Source organism: Equus caballus, chromosome 28, assembly GCF_041296265.1.
Source record: "Equus caballus isolate H_3958 breed thoroughbred chromosome 28, TB-T2T, whole genome shotgun sequence".
Taxonomy (NCBI): Eukaryota; Metazoa; Chordata; class Mammalia; order Perissodactyla; family Equidae; genus Equus; species Equus caballus.
In genome coordinates this window covers 28136064-28156650 of record NC_091711.1, presented here as the reverse complement: position 1 = coordinate 28156650, position 20587 = coordinate 28136064, and the positions used below count along the sequence as shown (strand labels likewise).

General features: G+C 41.5%; 1 long non-coding RNA gene across 1 annotated transcript; it reads left to right on the top strand.

Annotated features, from left to right (window-relative positions):
* The first annotated feature begins 445 nt into the window (after positions 1 to 445).
* Positions 446 to 20126, top strand: LOC138921173 (uncharacterized). Its single transcript, XR_011433520.1, has 4 exons — positions 446 to 707; positions 16778 to 16929; positions 17378 to 17453; positions 18528 to 20126. It is a non-coding gene; the product is annotated as an uncharacterized lncRNA (long non-coding RNA).
* Positions 20127 to 20587: the final 461 nt, after the last annotated feature.

The window sequence follows — 20587 nt, the reverse complement described above, 5'->3', positions numbered from 1 at the left end:
CGTATGGAATAGAACCAAGTCAGTCCAGATTGACCTAGCCAACAAACATTTGACTGCAGATGCATCATTGAGCAAAGCTGAGATCAACAAAATCATTCAGCTGACTCTAAGAAATGTGAAAAGTTATCAATGGCTGGTTTTTTGAATCCACATTTGGGAGTTCTATGTTATGTCAGCAGTAGCTAACTGACACATCCACTACCCTTCTTTCTGAAATACTCCCACAGCACCTTATACATACTGTTATTATAGCATTTATTATATTGGACTCTCCTTTAAGTCAGGGGCTGCATTTTTATATCCTTAGTACCTAGCGTATAACCTAGCACACAGTAGATAATCAATAGATGTTTATTTAATAAATTAAGGAATGTAAATGTAAACAAACTCACCCCTCCCAAGTCTATTGCAAAACAACTTAGTCAAAATGTTGGGTTTTTTTCTTGCCCATTCTTTCAGATTTAGCAAGAGCATCTGTTTTAGTCAAGTCTGTGCTTAATTGCAAAAGAAAAGGCTTACTCAATAAGTGCTTGAAAATTAGTGTTTGTTTTTAAAAGTTTCTTCTTTCATGCCTCATATTTGGAGGTTAAGTTCCTTTTGTCCAAGAGAAGAAGCAGTCAGTCCCTTCAACTCCAGTTCATGGCGTTTGACTTCCGAAGGGGAAAATATGTGCCGGATGGGTGGAACTGAGGAGGATGCCTTCCAAGGTAGGGAAAGTATGGGGATTGAGAGAAAAGAAAAAGGGAGATGAGAACATGTGAGCCATTTCTACAAAGTCTTCACTGCAGACAATGGTAACCTATGTATGGCCTTTTAACGCAGCCATCTTTTCCCTTTTGGTAAACCCAAACCATGTTTCATGAGAAAACTCTACAGGCAATGCTAGTTATTGTTTCCATGCAGTCAGGTGAAAATGCTATATATTTCTGAATTTTTTCAGCACGTTTGTGCATATGTTTTACAGTCAATGAATCTTCTATAAAAAGACTTTTAGGTGACACAGTGAATTTGTTTTTCTTTTTTATAAAATATTTAAGCTGTAAAATATTTAACTTATATGTGTAACTTAAATACCAGTCATTGATTTAGGGATATATTTTACAGTTATTTTGATTTCCCAATCAGTGGCAAAGGTGTCATATATGTATATTCATATTCATATATATGGTATATATATTCATGTTTTTATGTGTAATATTTAAATTATGTAATTTTGGGGTCCGCTTTCTCAATCTCTACCCTTTCCTCCAAGCCCACAGCCTGCCTGGTAGAGCATTGAATGCACAGTAGACATTTAGTTAATTTACCATTTCTCAGCCAACCCCACCTTCTGCCCTTTTGAGGTTTCTGAAACATCCGACATTCCTACCTCCAGTCTCCCTGGTACCAGAACTGGCATAATATTTGCTACGCATCGACGTTTGGACACTGACTAATGACATCATCCAGGGAAGAAGAAATAGCAGATTCATGAACTTCGTTTCTTTTCAGCCTTTTATTGCCAAGGCTAATTGCTTGTTTAAGTAAATGCATCTGACTTGAATAGCAATTAAGGATGTTTTGGGATAGTTTGAGTATTGAATTTCACATGCGGTGACCAAGACCAAGAAAATTCAAGTTAATGTCCTGAAAATTTTTAATCAATACAGAGGCCTTTCCTTAGAGAAAGAAATTGGCCTTGGCAATAGAGAGACAAAATCGAGGGTCAGGAACTGAAATGCCCACAGAGGTCAGACAGGCAACAGAAATGAATCCAGTAGGTGGGGACCGTGGTGACTTGAGCTTGGCCACTGGGCCAATCCCTCCCTACTCTGATTGCTCTAATGTGGGAAGGCAGGCCCAGGGCGGCTGGATCATTCAATTTTCAAAGCCAATCTGGAAATTCAAATTTTATTTAAATGTGAATTCTGAGTTTTAACTGTTGACAACTAATTCAAGAATATGGATTATTCTCGTGGCTATCACTTCAATAGAAAGCTCAACAGAAAGTTTATGGATTTTCCAATTGTTCTTTCCTTACCACAGGCATTAGCCATTATTCCATTTTGACCTGTGACAGCTGCATCACAGGGTGTAACGGGAAATTACCTAGGGGACACCTGAAGCTAAGTTCCAAGTAAGCATCATTGAGCAGAAAATCTGTTCATATGAATGTCTTTGAATATATTTGTTTCCTATAAAAAAGTGCTTCTTGTAAAAATGCTGCAACTTGTGTTGGAAATGGCTGGGAAAATACCACTTTTTGGGGCTAGGGCGCTAACTACCTAGTGACACAGGGACTCCCCTGACTCAGTGAGACTCTCCTTATGTAGATGACTATGGTCCAGGTAAAACACTGCCACAGTTCAGTGCCTTAATGGGACCTTGGGGAGCTGTAGCAAGGGACAGCTGGGAGAACTCACATCTTAGCCCAAAGAAAATACCTACCCATATCCTTCATGGTAAATGGTGTTTGTAGGTTGGTGCATTCAGGGTGAGCCTCAGGGTATAAATGTATACAGTGCTGGTCTTTACCTGATTCACACTGACGCAATCAATCAGTTGATAAATAACCATGACCCTGTATCCCCACAGTGCCCCCTTCTCATCCTGCCTACCATGATCCTTCCTCTGGACCCCTCATACCTCCCTCAAGATCCAGGCACTAAAGGGTTAATGCCTGTTGCCATGCTGCAAAGGACAGAGTCTGTTCTCTTTGCCAGGGAGCCCAAGTCACACCAATTTTAAATATCTAATTATTATTTTGGAATCTTGAGTCAAAATGCCAGGACTCTATGAAAAGCAACATGGTTCAGATATCAGAATGTTTTATTCCTCCTGCTTCCCTTTGGGTAGCCATGGGCTAGAGGGAGGCCTGAGATGAGTGGGAACAAAGGGCTGAAGACATATTTTACTAAAATAAACATATTTTATAAAAGCCAGAGGTCCTTTGTTCCAGTCTCTGTATAGTAGACGTCCTAAAGCATATTTCATGGGTTTCATCTTATATTTTTCTATTATTGGAAAATTTTGGCCAGCTAATTTTAAAACAGATATTTTTCTTGCAAATATGCAGGCTCTGCACACATACCCTGTGGTAGCTGCGAAACAGTTGGAGAATTCCCCGTGTTCAGTGACCTCAAAGTCACACTTCAAGCTGTGCAGTGGTCTCTGCTAGTACAATAAAACATATATGAGTCGTGACTGGCTGCAGAGTCAGGAGTGGGTATTTTAGTGTTTTAATAATCTGGCTCCATTAATTCTGGTGGTTGCTGTACAGGTTTCTATTTTTGCCTCCAGTTAGAACCGTCAAGAAAAGAGTCAACCGGATTTCTGCAAGATGCTTTTGTAAAACTGTCATTTGCAGAATCAAATGTCCGAGAGAGTGATCACACTTTCACAGTTATACATTCCTGTCATGTGCTTTCCCATAAACGACCACCCAAGAGCCTGGGCAGAGAGCAAGGATGAAGCAGGAAGTGAGAGAGAAAGTAATGAGGAGACAGAGCTTGGCTTTCACAAACAAGCCTTTTCTCTAATTGCTCCCTCCTGTCGCAGCCGCCAAGGCAGCAGCGGCAGCCTCTGACCTCAGCTGCTGTGGTCCACCTGGGTAACAAGGCACTGCACATCAGCAGAAGGAGGAACGGGACCAGCCCAGATGCAGAGAACACACCTCATTCTGATAAACATCAAAACTACACATTGTAGTTTGGAGATTGTTAGGGGTTGAATTGTGCCCCCCTAAATTCATATGTTGAAATCCTAACCCCCAATACCCGAGAATGTGAACTTCTTTGGAAATAGGGTCATTGCAGATATAATTAGTTAAGTAAAGATGAGCTCATACTGGAGTAAGGTGGGCCTTTGATCCAATATGACTGGTGTCCTTATAAAAAGGGGAAATCTGGACACAGACACACAAGGGTAGCATGTCATGTGGTGACGGAGGCAGAGACTGGAGTGATGCATCTGCAATCAAAGGAACACCAAGGATTGCAGTGAGCCAACAGAATCTAAGAAGAGGCAAGGAAGGATTCTTCCGCACAGCTTTCAGAGGGAGCGGGGCCCTGCCGACACCTTGATTTCTGGCTTCCAGCCTCCAGAACTGGGAGAGAAGAAGTTCCTGTTGTTTTAAGTCACCCCCTTTGTTTGGCCAACCCTAGGACACTAATCCAGATTCCACGCCTCAAGTGCTATGGCGTGAGGCAAAGTTTTGAATTTAAGGGTCTGTTGCATCTTAAAGGGTTCCAAATGTCTGAACTTGAGAGAATAAAACTTGTTGGCTCACTCTGATATCAATATTTTCCTACGAAGAACTTACATCAGAGGGGCATGAAAGCTCAGAGATTGAGAACATGAACTTTGGGGTCATGCTCAGGCTCCATCACTTAGGGGCTGTGTGATCTTGGGAATGTTACTCAATCTGTACTTCTGAGGTTCCTCATCTGTGATGTGGTGATAATATAGTGTCTACCTCACAGAAGTAGATACAATTCATAAAGATCGAGTGAGGTGAAGCATTAATCCATGTTCATTCAACAACTATTTATGGAGTCATGGTAGGTGCTGCATTTACAATCAAGTAGGGAAAAGTAAGCAAGAAAAAAAGACAAGATAATTACAAACTCTGATAAAAACTTGGGACGAGATCAACAGGGGCTTGAAACAGAGTCTAAATGGAGGAGGGCCCCACTTTAAATAAGAAATCCAAGGACTGCTTTTATGAAGAGGTGAAATTTGACCTGACACCAAAAGGATGAACAAAAGGTCTTCGCTGGGTGAAGAGCTAGGGAAAGAGATCAAAGGCAGAGGGAGCAGCCTGTGCAAAGGCTCTGAGGTAGAAAGAGCATGGCATGTTCAAAAACTGTTTTGGTAACGGGTAGACGGCTACAGTTTCCTATTGTGGCCATAACAAATTACCACAAATTAGAGGCCTAAAGCAATATCCATTTATTATCTCACAGTTTCTGTGGGTCAGAAGTCTGGGCACAGTTGTGTTCTCTGGTTAGGGTCTCCCAAGGCTGAAGTCAAGATGTGGATCAGGCTGTAGTTCTTATCTAGGGGTCAGGGTCCTTGGTGGTGGTTGGCAGAATTTGTTTCCTTTTCACACAATTCATGTGGCTTCTTCCATCTTCAAGCCAGAAACAACAGGTTAAGTCCTTCTCAGATTTCATGTCTCTCTGATAGCCTTGCCTGCCTCTGCTTTTAAGGGCTCATGTGATTTTATTGTACTCACCTCGATAATCCACGATACTCTGTTTTAAAGTCAATTGATTAGCGCCTTAAACGTAGTCACATAATCACAGGTGTGATATCTCAACAGATTCACATTCTCAGAAATTGAGGCATGGAATCTTCTTGATGGTCATAATTCTGTATACCACATGGTATGATGACTATGGAGAGGAATCTGGTGATGCAGGACCTTCTGGGTCATGGTGAAGATTTTGGAGTTTAATTTAACAGCAAAGATTATAGTAATTACTATTTTCATGTAACTACTATGTGTGGCATCTCTTTATTAGCACTAAGCACTCTGCCAAATATTATAAACATAATCTCATTTGATCTTCCTGAGGGCCCAAAGAGAGAAGTACCACTATACTCAATTTACAGATGAGGAAATTGAGGCTCAAGCTACTTATCCAAGACGGCACATCTCCTGATGAATCCACATTTAAACCCAGATCTATCTGGTTCCAAATACATTAACATTTTTATTTTAAATCCCTCTTATTTAGACATTATTTTAAAATGTATATTTTTTGAGGTTTCAGTAGGTGCTTTTCTGTTCCTGTGGGTAAAAGCAGAATTGTATCTAACTAGATGTATTTCTGTTTGAGACTCTTAACCATGCCTAGGGGGAGCTTAGTAATTCTAATCGTTAGGTGATCGCCCAGGACTAGAGCAGACATGGCACCTTATACGGGAAAGAGAGTTTTGAAGAATCTCTGGAGCTCAAAGGAAATAATCAAAGCATGCTCAATTTTTGATATAGCTTTCTCAATGTTTAGTTGGTGGGCTTTTTTCATGAGACCAATAGGTTGCTGAATATTATCTCCTGATTTGCCTCTGGAGATGCCTTTGGTTGAGGGGACTGAACTTTGAAATTTTTCAAAGTAGGTAGGAAGCACAACCTGCTAAGGCAGTGTTTAGTAATGGGGCCACAGCATCCAATTCTCGTCTTCTTCAAGGATCTCGTTAGTTATCTGTGTTTTGATGACATTTGGAAACTTGGCCTTTTCTATAAATTGTTTCCTATCATCTAGATGGAACCGTCTAGTCCAGGGAATGGTAAAGGAGCACATTTTTACTTGAGGCTAGGGAATATGCCCTGCTCTTATCCCGTTGGCCTCTCTGTTTACCTCTTGGTCCACCCTGCCAAGGATAAAGTTCTAGGGCTCTGACTCCGTGCTGGGGACAAGAGGTGACTATTCACGTATTAGTCGCTACTCCCCATCAGCTGCCTGTGCACAGCGGTCCCTATGTTGAAGGATATTTTAGGCAGGAGATATAGAGGACTATAATTGCAGAGCCCGTTTCCAGAGGGTAGACAAAACTTTTATATAGACCTGAGGGGAAGGTGGACTCTGCTCTTCTCTAGGAAAGCAGGTGGAAGTGTTGTAGGGGAGCAGGGAATAGCGGAACAGCATGTTCCACAGACTGGAGCTGCCTGTGTCCTGGGAGATAGCCCGGCGTACTTTGCAGAAGCAGTCGGGCCCTGGTCCCCAGGCACCTGCTGATTCAGGCAGCTCATCATTAGTTAATATTTCAGTGCCCTTTGGGTACTGCTTCTATGTGCTTGCTGTAACTCCAGAAACACTTGCTTGGGGATATGCTGCTAGAACCAGGGCTCCAGGAGAGAATAAGAAACACGGGTGTATTTGCATTGCCAAAAACCATTTCTTCGCAGCTGCAGTACAGAAACAGATATCAACACATTTCAGCCATGCAGGAGGGGAAGAATTCCACCCAGAAGGAAACTTTGTTTGCCAAGTTTCTTGCTAGTCTTTCCTATACAGGGGGTAGGAAGCATTCCCAGAAAGAGAATGCCAAATGAAGTTACAACCAACTAAAAAAGGCAATTCGCGAGGGAGCAAGATCTTCAACAAATGAAAAAGTGTAAATGGTAATATTCCAGCAAATTAGCTCCTAGAGAAGCCCTTAGGCAGAACTGTAAGCCATTATAATTAAGGATTTGGAAAATATCAGTATTTAATTAGAGCCTCTTTTCTTGGTGAAAGCTGTTGTTTTGCTGTAACTTCAGGTGTAAACAACTAAACATATCCATTTCAAAAACGTGTTTGGTTTGAAGCCTAGAATCAGTGCTAACATTAACTTGCTTGTTGCGGCTTCCTTGCCTGGTTTTTTGTTTGTTTGTTTGTTTCTGATCAGAGCTGAATTTTAAGAGCAATTTTCTCTTTAGTTCCCAAATACAGCTGTCTCCAGGTCCCAGGCTGTTATAGGTACTTATTCACAAACACTCGGGAACATCCTAATAATTCAGTCCAATGCCGTAAACCTACCAACTCCCCCATAATCTAATAAGCACATTTCCTCTAATATTTAATGCATATTTGTGGCATAGGTTTTAGACAAGGAGTTTCCAAATCCATTTCCAATGTAATCAAGTATCTTGACAATAGCAAAATGTTTCAGCTTTATCCCTTAACAACAGCAAAATTTTAGAAATGCATTTGTGCCACCTGAAAGGCTGATTTAAAAAACCACACACAACAATCACACTGGGAATGCCGAGTGCCTGACTCACGATCAGTCTTAGCCCCCCTTTTTGCACCTGTAATTCCTGACAACAGATAAACCTTTATTCCTTTGCCTATACAGGACGCGTGTAACTCAAAATGTTTTCCTGCCATGATGGAGAAGATGAGGCATTATCAAGACTAACACTACAATTTAACGCTTCAGAGGAACAGTGTATATCATTACTCCCTCTGTAGCCAAGCACACTAATTAATATTTATTGCACCTGTCAAGCCAGTAGCCATGGCCAATCCATTCCTGTGGCAGTTCAATGGGAGACTGGACACCATATTTCTCCTTGGCAGACATGTTTGGGTCATCAGTAAAGACAGAAGCCCCTTTCCTCTGCGAGACATCGTAAACTCTCTCTTTTCTCTTGCAAAATTAAACCATTAATTCTATTCACGTTAATTTTTATCCTTGTTGGGAATCGCTGTAAAAAATAAGTGAGGGGAGGGTGGAGAAAGGATGAGAAACAGCTGCGTGTTCAGGATCAGCTGTCTAACATATTTATGACAACAAGAGCTTTCGGAACCCATGACCTTCGCTTTTTATCGGACTTCCCTTAAAGGTTACAGACATGTTGGGGGGAAAGATGGTTATAAATCCTCATGAAGTTTAATCAAAAGTGGCAGACCACCCAGCAGTGAACAAGTTGTTAAAACTCTTTGGCTTAAAACTTTGTTCAGCATTGACAACAGAACTCCATCATCAACAGGTAGCTGGCAGTGGAATTAATTAAGCGAGGGTGAAATAATAAATGAATTCTGATGTCGCACTTACAGCAAGGAATTTGGCACCCAGAGTGGAGAAGTTTATATCGAGGCTGTGAATCTTTCTATAGTGCATCCAAGTAAAACCAGCACCACTGTGGAACGGAATTTACTCAAAAATTTAATTAGGAGAACTTGCAAACCTTCTGGAGAAAGTAGGACACCAAATGCTGCTTTTATTTATTTTATTTTACCTTTTTGCTAATTCTTTCAGGAGCACCTGTGTCATCAGAGACCACATGACCCAAACTGCCAAGCTTTTGATTAACGGGAGGAACACTTGTGAACTTTTCACTGAAGATTATCCAGGCCATTATATTTTGCCTTTCCCATAAGGCAAAATTGCTCTTCCCATAAGGATGATAATATTAACGATGACAATAATGAAGCAACAATAGCAATAATAATAAAAGAGTTAGCATATTCTGAGCTAGTACAATGCCCCAGGTAGTAAGTGCTTCACATACATTCTCTCATTTAATTCTTAGAACCTTTCAAGTAGGAATTATTAGTTCCATTACACAGATGAGGAATTGAAGTGTAGAGGGGTTTTGTAACCCACCTCACCCAGGCACAGTCTGTTATACTCCAAAGCTGTTCTCCTGATTACTGCCTCTTCTCTAGGATGTAGGTTTCTTTGGAGGCCAATGGATGTACTGTGAGAAGAACCCAGCCTCCCTACTGCTCATCCCCTGGCTCCTGCTTGGGGCGTTGTTTCACCTTGGCAGTGTTCTTCATGTTCTGACCTCCGATTTCTACCTCCTTTCTATTTGACTGTCCCCATCTCCTCTCCAGGGCCCTTGATGGCTCCCCGGTTGCCTTTACCATTGCTCATTCGTGGTAAGGTCTACACTTCTCTGATCAGTGTCTAACCTGATTCCATTAGAGCCACCCATTCTCTTATTCCATTTCTCTCTCGCTTATCAATAGGCCTGGCATGTACATCCAGTTGCTGTCTGCAACATCATTAATTATCTCTTTCACAGTGTGTTATTGTAGCACCAACAATGTTTAACCATAAGCACCTTCCTGTCTGTGGGCTTACTGCTGTTCGGGACTTTGAAAGTCAACTTCATGATTTTTAACTTTTTGTGGGGGATGGTCAATGATGCCTTATTTAGAATTGACAGCACCCTAGTTTGAAGGGTGGTTCCTAAAACTGGGTCCGATGCTGAGAGGACTGTACAGAATAGCAGTTAAGGTCACTGGGCTTTAGAATTAGACAGAACTTCCCCCACTTTGGGTGGCCGGTCACCTAATGCCTCAGACTCGGTTTCATTGTAAGAAGGGGATGTTTTTCTCCTTTCCCAGGGTTGTTATAAAGATTAAATCAGATGACATATACAAAACCCTCAGCACAGTGTAAGCACTCTTTTTTTTTTTTTTTTTAATAAAGATTTTAGTTTTCCTTTTTCTCCCCAAAGCCTCCCGGTACATAGTTGTATATTTTTAGTTGTGGGTCCCTCTAGTTGTGGCATGTGGGACACCGCCTCAGCATCCCTTGATGAGCGGTACCATGTCCGTGCCCTGGATCCGAACCAGCAAGACCCTGGGCCACCAAAGCAGAGTGCGCGAACTTAACCACTTGGCCACTGGGCTGGCCCCCAGCACTCATTTTTATTAGAAGTTTCGCATGTGGTTTTCAGAGGGTGGTCCTTAGAGTAGCAGCAACAGAATCAGCTGTGAACATGTTAGACATGCAAACTCCTGGGCCCATCTCAGAGCTATGAATCAGGAATTCTAGGGGTGGGCCCGCTCATCGCGTTTTAACAAGCTCTCATGTGATTGCGACGCTTTCGTGTTTGGGAACCACTGGTCTACATGCCAACATTTCTCCTTGACGAGACTTACGTCCTGCTGCTGCACATCTGTTTGCCCCCTTCCCTTCTCCTTCTTCTGGAGAACGATGATGGCAGCTGGCTCACCATCTTTCTCCTCTTCACTCTTGGTGTCTGGGGTGGAGAATTCAGCTGGCTTCGCTATCCAAAGTCAAATTTCAGCTGGGAGACTTTGCTCCATTGCTGGCTCACCTGTTTTTCTAATAAATGGCTCCCGCGTCCCCATCCTGTTCTGGTGAAAATTGTAGGATCCTCTGGGTAGGAGCTAATTCTATGCTCTGTGGATTGTCTGCTTCACTTTTTCCTCCTAATGATTTCTCCTAATAATAATAATTACTGAAAGATTTTCTTTGACTTGATTACTGCTTCGTGCTGAAGAAAAAAAAATCCTTTCAATTTTCTTTCCTTTTCTGACGCCTGACAAATAACTATTACCATGTTAAATCATTCACCTGTGTAAAGCAAAGATTTTTATTTATGTTTCTGATGTTTGTTCTTCAATATCTTTAGAAAAACATAAAATTCACATTAAGTTCTAAATGCAGACTTTCACTCTAAACAAGGGTCGGTGGCTTTTTCCTTTTACTCGTTTGCCATGTTTAATTCAACCCTGGAAGACTGGCACACGCTTCATTTCCTCCTCATCTCTGTTTCACTGTCGAGTGAAGTGTTTTGAATTAATTTTGTTAAATTATTAATAGCTCATGATTGGAAAACATTCTAGCATCAGAGTTTGTGTTTCATTGTGTGCTGTGCCGTAATATGGCAGATTTCACGCACGTGAATGAATATGCTTCCCCTGGTTAAGTGAAATGTTGGCTCAGGCCTGCCCACAATGAATGCTCATGAAGACAAAATTTAATAATGAAGTAGATATTTTAGTTTTCATTAAATCAGGACAGTTTCCTGGAATTCAAATGATTAGAGTTAGAATATGGATTGGGTCATTCATTTATTCAACAGAAATGTGCTAGGCACTCTGTTAGGTGCTGGGAATACAATGGGGTGTGAAAGGAGACATGGGCCTTGCCCCTGCAGAGCTTACAGTCTAGTGGGAAGACAGACATTAATCAAAGAATCACCATAAAAAATGTAAAATGACAACCATGATATCTCTTACAAAAGAAACAAGAAAGGTGTGTAAGTGTGAGCATATGACAGGAGTAGTCTTCCCTGGAAGTGATGTTTGCCCTGACGTGAGGCAGGAATACAATTTGTCTCAGGCAAGAGACAGGATGATCATGGGAAAGGGCACTTCAGGCAGAGAGAATAACATGTACAAATGTCCTGTGGCAGGAGGGAGCAGGTATCTAAGTGGGGCTGAGAAGAGGCCAGTGTGGCTAGAGGTCAAGGAACAATGGGGAGCCTTTGAGATGTTTAAAGCAGAGGAAGATGTAGATAGATTTAGGTTTTGTTGAGATCACTATGGTTGCAGTGTGGGGTGTGCATTGTCAGGAGACTAGGATGGATGTGGGCAGACCAGCAAGTGTGCTATTTCAGAAGAGATAGCACAGAAGGGCTAGACTAGGGTGGAAGTAGAAGAGATGGAGAAAATGAATGAGTGTAAAGATAATTATGAGATAACAGTGACAGGGTGGTGATGGATAGAGAGCAGAGAGGTGATTCTCGGATTCTGGTGTACATAGCGTACTGTTCAGTGAGCTGAGACCCCCAGAAGAAAACCAGGTTTGCCAGGGAAGCTCATGTCTACTTTTGGACTGTTGAGTGTGATGAGCCAAGGAAGTAGCTGGATATTTGGGTCTGGAGCTCAGAGGAAAGTCTAAAATGGCATACGTACGTTTGGACTCATCTGCATAGATGTGGTGATGTAGCCAGAGGCATGGATGAGAAGATGGGGGCCTAGATTCCAACTTCAAATGGAACAACAACATTTGATGCTAAATAGAGAAGACAAAAAAGAAATGGCCAGAGGGAGAGAAGGAAATCAGGAGAGTGAGGTATTATTGAAGCCAAGGAAAGAAAGTATTTCAAGAGAACAGGAATGGCCAACAGAGTCAAAGTCTGCCAAGAGAGAAGTCCAGCAAAAACGTCTACTGGAAATGGAGAAATCCATGATTTGCTTTATTTCACATTGGATCTTGGAAAAATAATCGGTGATATGGGACATAATACTGGTCCCTGGAAAATAATTGAAATAGGTGCTGTTGAGGTTATCCCTCCCTCCCCAACCACATTTGCTTAGGGCCTGAAAGGGAGGAGAACAGATAAGAGGGCTCCTTGAGGTATGAAAGGTAGCGAAGCACATGCAATAGCAGGCTTTGGAGGCAGACAGCAGGGTTTAAATTCTGACTCCAAACTACATAGCTTGAATGGATTTCTTCATCTCCCTAAGTTTTAGTTTCTTTATCGGTAACATGAGCATAACTACCTTTTAGATACTTATGAAGATTAAAGAGAAATGTATCAAAAGCTTAGCAAGATACCTGGCCCACAGTAAAGATTAAAAAAATTGTTCATTTAATAAATGAATGATGGATTTCAAACAAGGGAATGAGGAAGAGATACGCATTTTAGCAGGATGACTGTGTATATATATAGTCATATATATGACTATCTGTCATCTATCTATTTACCTATCTACCTACCTATCTATGAATGACTTTGTAATTGGAAGAAGCACTAAATACTAAGGAGGCTCATTTCTGATGCTTTGGAATGGGGTTTCTAACAGTGTGCCATAGTCTCTGTCCTCTGCCCCAGAGAGTTTAACTTTTCAATTAATGCCTTTCAAGAAGATATAACAACAATTTCATGAAATGTACAGATGATAAGATAATATGAATGTGGAAGTGATAGTAAATATAACCTGTGACAGAATAAAGATTGAAAACAAAATAAAACAAATGGTCTGAATCAAATCAGACAAAAATTTAACAGACATCTTCTCTTGAGTCTAATAAACCAACTGTACAAATTCAAGACAGTACAATTCATGTGGCCTTTTTGAGTGAGATTTAGGGTTTAAACAGTGAGTTCTATTTAAGGCCATGATGAGAGACAGCTGTGTGGACACTGCTGCAATCAACATAATTCAGTTCCTCTCTTCTTTCTGGGAATACATCTAGACTACATTTCCCAACCTCCCTGGGACTGGTTTTCGCCAATGGAACATGAGAAGATGTGCTTCCCCTCTGGGCCAAGGCAGGTAGGAGCACTAAGCCTTCTCCATAATTTCACTTGACTTAGGGCTGGATACACTGGGGCACTCAGAGGCCCTTGGAGGTACCAAAGCCTGAGTCATTGAAAGATTGTGTGGAGCAGAGCCCCTCCCCTGCCCTTGCCTCTCGACTTGTGACCTCATGTCACTTGTGAAGTGAGCAGAAAACAAGCCATTTGTGGGTTAAGCCATGGAGATTTTGGGATTGTTACCACAATGACCACCATTATTCCTCACTAAAAATAACCACCACCAAAAACAGAAACAAAGCAAAACTGTGGCAGTCTTCAGTTATATTAATAGAAGGATGGTGTCCGGATGAATGGGAAATGATATTCTGGAAGAAACTCATCCAGGAAGATACTAAACGACTTGACCAAGTTTTTGTAGTCCGTTAGTAGAGCTATAGACCACATCGATAGCATAGTTTTTGCTTCTTGGCTTCACATGAGAAGACATAGACACATTGGAAGAGTTCGTGGCATGCAGTAGGTGCTCAAGAAATATCTGTGAAATGAGTAAATATTGAAATGTATACATTCAGTGGAATGACCACAAGGAGAGGTGGTGAACTGCATCCATGTCCTATTAAGCGTAGTTGGAGGAGCTGGGATTGCTTAGCTAGGAGAAAAGGAGATAGGATGGGTATTACCAACTATACAGTTCTCTAGCAGCCCACCAGGTGGAACTGGAATAAATAGGTTGAAGTTAGAAGAAGAAATTTCTGTTCATTGTATGACAATGAAACATACAGAAGTTCCTCATCAGTAAGAGATTTTCAAAGGAGAAATGGCCCCTTACAGTATTGGAAATGTTTAAGCAAAGAGTGAGTGACAACAGTTGGGGAATCTTATGGGAGAAATTCAGGCACTGGATGGAATGCTGGATAAGATGCTTCTTAAGACCCCTAAAAACCCTAGGATTCTATACTTACATCATTCTAACTTAAGCTTCATCTAGAGATAGTGTCAACAAAGGCATCGAGCACAGAGTCCTGAGATGGGCCACATGTAACTTGTCTATGGTGAGACAAAAAGACTTTTCCATCTTTTAAATAACAGTCTCTATTCTGTTCCTTAGAGAGCAGGGATTATTAATACCTCTGAACTATCATCTCCAGATTGCTAAATGTGGCTCTGCCTGATCATTTTCTATCATGAAAACAGTGTTCACAGGAGGGCTTTGTTTTGTAAGTGGCCCTGAACCACTGTAGAGAATTTTTAATTGAAGTTCAGTTGATTTGTAATCTCTTGCCACATCAAGCTAAGTTGTACCAAGTGCCCACGAAATGCCAGGAGATCTGCCGATTACAGGCACCTTCAAAAGTTTCCATTCCAAGCTATTAAAGTCAGCTCTGCCACTGCAGCTGACGAAGACCCGGAGTGTGAGCCCAGTTCCGGGCTTGAAGGAGAACGGTGAACATCTCCCTGTGTGAGTGTTTCCATTCATAAAACAGAGGCACCACAACTGCTTTTCCTGAGAGGGGTATTCTAAAGATAAAAGAGAACTCGTGTGAAATTGCTTTGGGTTTTAGAAGAAATAAAAGAAACCTTGGACAGTACAGCCAAGGTTGACGCCAGCTATTCTTTTAAGAAAACACTTGGAGTCTAAAGGATGGGCCTGATTCTTTCATGAGCTCTGCACCACGCTTCCCAGAGAAGTCTTCAGCTGGAAAGTCAATATGGTAGAATGAAAACATCTAAGATTCTGTTTATTGCCATCCTAGTATGTGAAAATCAGAGTTCATTACTAAAGAACAATTAATTGTCTGAGGGTGAGTTGGCTGAATGGCTGCTATTTAATAAAACCTGTAAGACGTAAAATTAGGAGCTTAGCGGAAATTTCCACCCGGCACAATTGTAAAGACATAGAGAAGCGGGATAACAAAGAACACGTCATATGTTTCTCTAAGAAAGGTTGTAAATTTGAAAGAAGTAGTGTGCTGAAGTTTGATGAGAATTTTAGGGAAATATTTAGATCATTTCCATGGGGCCTCTGACATTCCAAGGGGGCTGTTAATCCCTCTGAAACTTTTAATGCCTTAATATGTTCTGTAAATACTTTCTGAGTAAACACTAGGGATGAATAAATGGAATTTTAAAGCGAATTCTTCATTTTCTTCACAGTTGTCACGCATTCTATTGCAAATACCACTCCGGCAGAAAAAGCTCTAATTTGAGAGAAACACCAGATAGTTCCACCTAATATAAGAAATCAGCAGGACTCGAGGCTCTCCACAGTGTCCTCATTTGCTCTGGTAACGAAGGCTTTGCTTCCGTTCAGGAAGCACTCATATCCCCCCAGAATGTGTCAGGTCCTTCGCTGGGCATGAGGGACACAAGGAGTGTATGACACAGAGTCCCTGCCTTGGAGGAGCTCAGTCTAGAGCCGATGAGAAAATTTATCCAATGCCTTAATACTGGGCTTAGAATGAATTTGAGGCTGGATTAACTAGGACCGTGCCATGAACAGTCACTTGGCTCTGATTCTCCATTTCTTGAATCTGTTTCTCCCTTGAAGACATTGTCTTGGTCTGTGAGTTCCATAGGTTTATGTAGCCCTTTCAGGTGCAGAAATAAAATACTTCGAGTCCAAAGGATGAGCCTTCCTTTATTCATCTTGTCCAGTTGGGTGCTCTGCATCTTGGGTGTATTTAATTAATTCCTCACCCCCCTACCCCACCGGCTGCTCTCTTCACACTTGAGAGTGTTTGCAGCTATTATGGACTGAATTGTGTCCCCTCAAAATTCCTATGTTGAAGTCCTAACCCCTAGTACCTTAAAATATGACTGTATTTGGAGATAAGGTGTTTAAAGAGGTAATTATGGTTAAATGAGGTCATATGAATGAGCTCTAGTCTAAAATGACTGGAGTCCATATGAGAAGATGGAGAGGTACCACACAGAGGGAAGGCCATTCGAGGACACGGTGAGAAGGTGGCCATCTGCAAGCCAGAGAAAGAGAGCTCAGGAAAAACCAAACCTGCCTGCACCTTGATCTGGACTTCTAGCCTCCAAAACTGCGAGGAAATAAATTTCTATTGAGTAAGCTACCCAGTCTGTGGTATTTTGCTGTGGCAGCCTCGTCTAAGACAGCAGCTGTTTTTGATACTGCCTCATTTTTGGTAAAGTTGCCAAATTGAGCAGTTTTTCCCAAAAGTCTCCTCCAGTTTCTGCACACGACCCCTCTGAGTCCCAACCGTTCTTTTGGGTCTCTGTGATCAAAATTCTTTAACTTTTTTCCAGACTTGCCACAAGATTTGAAAAATTTCAAGGCTAAAGATGAAGAGAAAATCCACTTTTTCTATTTGAACCCTGCAAATGTCAACTATAAGAAAAGGCTTGATTGTCACATCGTTCTCTCCCCAGGAGACAGGGACGGAGAACTTGACTGAGAGGTAATGTTGAGTTCCTACGGTGATGTTCGCATCTCAAAATGAACCGAAGAAAGTGCATTAGTGGGAGTAGCGGTCTGGCTCTGTCCGTCTGCAGTGGGGCAGTATTGGGTTAACTGCTTAAAATGCCAGGCATTAGAAATGTACCTGCAGAAGCTTCATAAAGGCAGGTACGTTCTAAGGCAGAAACACTAATAGGAGTTCAAATTAAAGAAATGACATGAAATTGCATTTCTTAAGGAGGGAAATAACACTCAGGAACATTAAATGATTTAATTATGCCTGAAAGAGCTCTTTGAGCTAAAAAATGCAGCAAAAGCAAAGTACGTTGGGATATAAGTTTGAGAAAGCAGAAAAATCTCGAAAACAAAGTATACAAAGTCTGTAATCACCCACAGCCATGCTGAGGGCAAAGACGGCTCTCCATTAACATCCATTTTGCTTTTTCTAGGACAAGGACCTGGAAGAACAGAACAGTAATTGTATATATTATTGAGGCTTAACAATCCCTAGTGGAAAGAAATACTGTGAGTCTTAAGATGATTCAACTTAACAGTTCTCAAATATGTAAATGTATATTTTAACATATTGCATTAAAATTAATCATACTTATTTTAGTTTCCTTCAAGACACATATAAAAAATGACCATTATCTGAACCAACACATGGTTGATAATGATAGCAAATACTTTGTCAGTAACTTCTGAAAGACTATATATATATATGATATATATATCCCCGAAAGGTTTTACATATATATATATATATATGTATATATATGAATTGGGATATTCCATAAATGCCTGTTACTTGCTATATTCAGACTTTGTTTGGAGAAAGGTCATGGGCATATTTACCTCGAAATGTTTTTCTAGTAATGAACTAACATTATGAATAGAATCTGTGATTGAAATAGATTCTTTACCCACCTCTGCATTCTTAGGTTTCGGTTCTAAACTTTAAACATACAAAATGGTCCATGTGGAATGGATGCAAAGTCCCCTTGACTGAACAGTTCCTGGTGCACTGCAAATTTTCTTTTATGGTGCCAATTGGTGTCTGACTTGTCTTTTGCCATGTGATGAATTAAAAATGCATGATTTGGATGCTGGAAAGCTGACCAGCTTCTGGATAGAATCCCCTGGACACTGCCATTCTTCCAGTCGATCTTTTTGCCCCTCTGTTTTGGCAAGTGCCGACTCTATCGCCCACTGCTTACATCTCTCCCTAACAGATGGTTCTTTTTACTAGTCAAGATCCAATCTGGTTATTTACTTTAATATGCTTTGGCCTAAAGAATACCCATGACAGACAGCTAGCACAGCCTCCTGAAGCAAAATTTTGCAAAGAAAAGTTAAGTAGACACATGCCATCTAGACTGTGTTCTGTTTTATGCACCTCATAAATCAGAATATTTGTCAACAACAATTAAATTGTAGTTTCCCCGGTAATAAACATTACAGGGAGGAACAAATCAAGTTTCATTTATTCTGTCAGAAACCGAAGGCGAGCGCTTCATATTATTTTGTGGATAATCTCTGAGGAGTAAACTAAGCACAATTACATTCTTGATTTTAATTAAAACTCTGGGTACCTTTCAGGTTCCGTTAGGGAGATGTCGTGGGTCTGCTTCACTGAGGTCTGCACTGCGAAGTTAATTTGACACATAACATATTTTTCATGAGGTAACGTCGCAGGAAGCTGTTGGGAAGAGCAGCCTCTCCAGTGCCTGTGGGCCCCACAAAAAGTAATGACTTCTCCTGAAGCAGCAACTTCTCCAGGAAGGACATCTGCCTAACGGTCCCCGAAGCCCTCCCAATAATGTCATTAAGCTGGAAAAATCAAAGGAAAAGGCGCCCGAAAGATGCTGTTAAAAATGTTTTGTTACTCACCGTACACAGAACAATAGAATTGAGTCATGGAATCATTTCAAATCACAATAGAAGTGCAACCGTCCCCCAGTACCTAGAAGGGGGGCAGAGGCAGAGATGATGAGCTGGGAGCTGGCGCCTGGCTCAGGGAGGGCCACTGTGGAGGGCGCAGGCTCCTGCTGCCCTCTGCGAGGCCCCCGTTCTTCAGGAGTGGGCCAGAGCTTCCGCTATCAGCAGTTTATTTTCGTGTTACTTGACCAGGGGTTGGCCCATGATCTGCTGATTTCGACTTGGCCTGTGTTTTTTTTCTGCATCGTAACTATAAACCAGGCCAGAATTGGGCCACACTAGTCAATTTACAGGGTAATATACTGCCTTGCTTTTCTATAAGGTCGCAGAACTCTGCATTTTGGCTGAAAGGCGTTTCAGCTTATTTCTGCAAAGTCCTGAGCAGAACTGTCATGAGGGTACTGATGGCTGTGAGCACTGTTGCCTAGGGGAGGGGTTGGACTGTCAAGGGGAAAGGTCACACACGTGGCCCCTCCTCCTGATCCCCACCAATCCCCTCCTCCGCACCCATCCTAACCAGGACTTTCTCACACTTGAGTCTGAAAGCTAGATACTCTTCCAGGGCGTTTCTTAAAATCATAGCACACCTGAGCTACTCTTGGCCTTGGGAGACCATCCTGTCCAGCTGGTCTGTTAATTCACAGATGGTGAGGCTAAAGCAGAAAGAGAGAAATAACAGCCTTTCTGGGTCTCTCCAGCCACAGGTATTCATCACCACCTTTGACTCGGAAGGGCACTTGATTTACCCTTCCATGTTGGAGCTTTCCACTTCCAAGCAAGTATTATTCCTTTGAACATCAATGTGTAAAAGTTTGAGATGGTTAACACTGACGGAGCAAATGCTGTGCTGGGTGCTGTGTGATACGCCCTTTACACGATGGTGTTACTTCATCCTCACGACACTCCTATGAGACAAGGGCTGTTATTAACCTTATCTTGCAGTTGAGGAAACTGAGGCAGAGACATTTTCTTCAATGTGTTCAAGGCCCCCAGCATGTGAGTGGAGGAGCAGAAATTCAAATCCAGGCAGTCTGACTCTGGGCACAGAACCTGTAACCATTGTGCATGATGTCATCGTGTAACATGATGCTTGTGCAAAGAAATCCCTGAGCTTGGGGCTGATGGGGCACAGAAATAGATATAGCTCTATCAGATAAATCCCTGTTTCCTTAATGTGGACTGAGGGTTTTTGTAATAAATGGTAATGGTGTTTGTTTTTAAAAATTTTTTATTAAATAAATTTTGACATGAAATATTGTGTAAGTTTAAGGCGTACAGCGTGTTGCTTTGATACATTTGTATATTGTAATATAATTGCGCTTATAGCAATATTTATCACATGACATAATTATGGTATAATATTATTGTCTACATTCGTTATACCGTGCATTAGTTCTATGGCTGATTTACTACTTGTTAAAAGTTTGTACCTTAAACACCATCAGTCTTATCCCCCCACCACCCCCCAACAACCACCATTTTACTCTCTGCTTTTTACGGGTTTGACTTTTTTAGATTCTATGTATGAGTGATACCATACAGTACTTTCTCTGCCTGACTTATCTCACTTAGCATAATGTGCTCAAGTTCCATCCGAGTTGTCGCAAATGTCAGGATATCCTCCTTTCTCATGGCTGAATAATATTCCAAGTAATGGTATTTGTTATTGGTAATAACTCAAAAGCTTGACTGTAACCGAGCTCAGTGGGCTCATCTCTTGG